This window comes from Lolium perenne, chromosome 7 (genome assembly GCF_019359855.2).
Source record: "Lolium perenne isolate Kyuss_39 chromosome 7, Kyuss_2.0, whole genome shotgun sequence".
Classification (NCBI taxonomy): Eukaryota; Viridiplantae; Streptophyta; class Magnoliopsida; order Poales; family Poaceae; genus Lolium; species Lolium perenne.
Window position 1 is genome coordinate 74,025,442 of NC_067250.2, and position 4,279 is coordinate 74,029,720.

Here is a 4,279-nt window from a genome sequence, read left to right on the forward strand (position 1 = left end):
CTTCCTACGCAACCTGCCACCAAGAAAACCTTAACAAACATATATAAATCAAGTTTTACCACAAATTGCCACTTCTCAGAATCACTAGTGTAGCTATGAAGATGCATGGTTTTCCACTCAAACCCCTTTGCAAAACATCTTCCCCAAAAACATAGTTTGTCTAAATGATGCCATAATTGTCACACTCATGTATATTTGAATTGCAAATAATTTGATGCAGCCCAATATGAATTATATTGTACAAAACACGCATTTTTCATTTTGTAATTCTTTTTGTTTGAATCCCTTAGTCTATTTACTATTTATGTGCCCTTGGATTGTTAGTACTACTCAGTTTTGCCCTCAAGTTCTGTCATAAATGCTCTCAGAAGCCCAAACTTATCCTGATTGGTTGAGCCGTTGTCACACGGATCGACTCCACGAACCGTTGATCAACTGATCTAACGGGTAGTACACCCCTCCCCGTCTCTTCGTGGCCAGCCCTCTCTCCCTCTTCGTGGCCACCCCTCTCTCTCTCTGTCGGTGGATGCATTATTGTCACCCCTCTAACAATTATCAACTATCTTTCGCTTTCCTTTTTCTTTTAGGGGATATAGTTTTGGCATATAGTTTTAGTAATTTGAAACGGCCCAAAAGTGGTATAATTTTGGTATAAACATGAGGCATACATATTTGCGGATTTCGGTGAATGCATTATTGTCACCCCTCTAACAATTATCAACCATCTTTCGCTTTCCTTTTTCTTTTAGGGGATATAGTTTTGGCATATAGTTTCGGTAATTTGAAACGGCCCAAAAGTGGTATAATTTCGGTATAAACATGAGGCATACAAATTTGCGGATTTCGGTGAATGCATTATTATCACCCCTCTAACAATTATCAACTATCTTTCGCTTTCCTTTTTCTTTTAGGGGATATAGTTTTGGCATATAGTTTCGGTAATTTGAAACGGCCCAAAAGTGGTATAATTTCGGTATAAACATGAGGCATACATATTTGCGGATTTCGGTGAATGCATTATTGTCACCCCTCTAACAATTATCAACTATCTTTCGCTTTCCTTTTTCTTTTAGGGGATATAGTTTTGGCATATAGTTTTAGTAATTTGGAACGGCCCAAAAGTGGTATAATTTTTGTATAAACATGAGGCATACATATTTGCGGATTTCGGTGAATAGATTATTGGGAGCCCTAATTATCAACTTTCTTTAGCATTCCAATATAGTTGGTAATTTCGGTGAATGCACACACTAACTATCAAAACAACTACAAGTACATGTAACTGAATAATGAATTTGTAACAAGGTATCCCTTGTAACAACTTCTAGCGCCTGGTGAGCAATGATAAGAATCTGATCGCAATTATACAACAGAAAAAACAACCAGCCATCAGATTAGCTTGCTTCTTCAACTCGATCAGCTGCCTTAACTGCTTGTTCATTTTCTTCAGTTCTCCCTTCACTTCCTCCAGTCCTACATTGGGAGCATTAGGCATAATCGGAACGGCTCCTCTCTCCGCCGCATTCTCTATAGCAAGTCCCCCCCCTCCCAAATTGCGCTCCCCAATAGCGCCAATTGATTCCTGCAATTGAAGCCTCCGAACGTACACATCGATCCACTCGAAATGCCTGCATTTCTTCAGGATCTGAAAACAACAACGGGAACCCTAAATCCCAAATTCGAGGGAATAGCAAGAAAATCGAGAGAAAACAGAGAAATTGGAGCGAGATCTAACCTTATCCCCCTCTCTATATGGCAAGCTCTCGCATGCAAGGAACTCACGTCCACGGTTGCCGTTCTCGTCCGTCTTACAGATCGACCGCTTGAGGCTCTGGCGTGGGCGGTCGGGGCATCTTGTCAAAGGCACGGGTCCATACTGCGGCCATGAAGAACGGGAGGTCGAAGAGAAACTAGACATCACCCGCTTTGCCGGAGAAGTTACTGCGGCGGAGAAGAAGAACAATGGGGCGCGGGGAAAGAAAGGGGAAGCAATGGCACGGGCACGGGCTGGCTCGGGCTCCCATTTTGCAACGGTCACCTGGGTAAGCTGTGGGTCCGGCGCACTAACGTGGACAAGTTGTGGGTCCCACGATGATCTGGATAAGTGAAGACGTGTCCACTGCGGGGCACCAACAGCGGCCCCACTTGCCAGCACCAACCAACGTCAACTAAACGGGATTCCTTCCGTCCGAGCTCCTTCTGCGGGTTTCAGACAAGGTCTTGGGGAAAACTGAGGAAAAACTAAGGGGCTGGAGAAAACTGAGCACAACTAAGGAGCCAGGGGCACGAAAATAGAAATCCCTTGAATATATGTACTATCGATCATATCTTAAAAAAAGTTCCATTTTCAAAAATTCGAAATCTGAATTGCGAAACACAATGAAATGCCGAGATGGATTTTGAAGCCCGATGAAACAACATTAAAGTGGATACAAATTTTAAACCAATTTCTATATCTCATTAAATTATCAAACTTGTCTACACAATTTTGAAGTATGCTGAAGCACATTCAAACATGACGATCATGATAAATATCGACAAAACTAGATACAAAATATTGTGCCCTGCTAGTTGTGGTTACCTATTTCACTTAGGATTTGAATCTCGAAATTGGATGTTGTTTATATTGTTTTCATGCATATATTTTGTTGTCTGAATCTTAGAAAACTGCAACTCATTTTCTAACTCTGATGAGCGAAGTTTGAAATGCAATGGAACAAATCGTTTCAAAAAACAATTCACCCATGTTTCATGTTTTTTTTTCAAAGTTTCACCAAGTTGGAAAAGTCGATGTTAAGATATTGTCAAAATATATTGACTCTTTTTCTTATTTTAAAGCTCTCTTCAGTAGAAACATAAATATTCAAATGGTTCACAATTAGACTTCTAGTTAACTAAGTAAGAAAGTTTCGAGTTTCACAAATAGATCTCATAAAGTGTAGAAGGAGATAGAATGTTAAAGTGGGAGGACAGATAATGTATAGCATGCATACCATATATCTAGCGTGCACAGTATAATCACCGAGTTTCTAAGCCTGTTGTTGTGCGTGCATTCAGAAAGTTTTTTCCCAAGTGTATGTTTGCACATCCAGTGGTGTGATAGCCGTCCATGACATGGATTACGCTAGCTGAGCAAAAGAATTCAAGACCCCATATGATGGACAAACGGTTTGTTGTGTTGAGAACGGAAAATCCTGCACCGCATATATGAGCTTAGGGCCCTAGACACCACCCCGGATGAAGATACTCAAAGAATTATTTTTGTTTGTTTCATTATTTTTTTGTGGGGGAAGAGATTGTGTTTTATTATTTCTAGGACATGTCTTGTGCTATCTCTATTTAAATGAGATCTGATCAAGTTTGAGATAAAAAAAAAGTAGGATGCCATGATTGTCGAGTAAATGTTGGGAAAAAACTAACTACTATGGAAAACTAAGTGAAAACTATGTTTCAAAACTTATACACATCACCGGAAACAACATACATGACACACCAAAGTTATATCAACTGTGTAAGATCTATGACTCCGACTGACCAAAAGTCGCATACACATGGAGCAATGGATGCACCAATCCAGCCCTAGCTGGCCGCCCTACGAGTCGCACCATTGACACCATGAACTAGAGCTCCTATATATTTCGGCCTCGTGCCTCAGAAAAGACCAAAACCCTCCAACACTTCTCATCCAAGGTAAGTTTCAGTCACCGCCTCAAACAACCTATTAGCATCATGTTTTCTTGTTCATTTTAACTCTTTGCACCTAGCGCGTGCCATATAAAAGGCAGAACAACTTTCAGAATTTGCTCGTGGGAGAAGTATATGCAAGCACTCAACCCGTTTTGTGACAGTGACTTGGGGTACTAAAAGGGCCTATCTGCATGCAATGCGATGATCAGTTAAAATAACGGCGCCCAAGTACATCGGCGGCAGAAATATAATTGTCATAAAATAGCTGAATAAACTAAAAGGCTAGAGAAAGATCCTCCATGAAAGAAAAGCGAAATTTTCTATTGGAATGGGATGCTAATGGTCATGGTTCTCACTGATCGGGTTCTTGCTGGTCTTGAGGTATCTGTCATTGTCATCAGAATCTTGCACGCGTTCCTCGTCTCCCGTTAAGGTGGCGCAGCTCGGTAAGCATCAGCTTTATATGGAGCAGCTCAAACGAACCACACAAGTGGAAATAAAAGGGACCATCTTTATTTATGTGAAAGAACGACTGATGGAGATTGGAATCTTAAGTGAATATATAGAGGTTTGCACTCGTTTTATGCAAGAT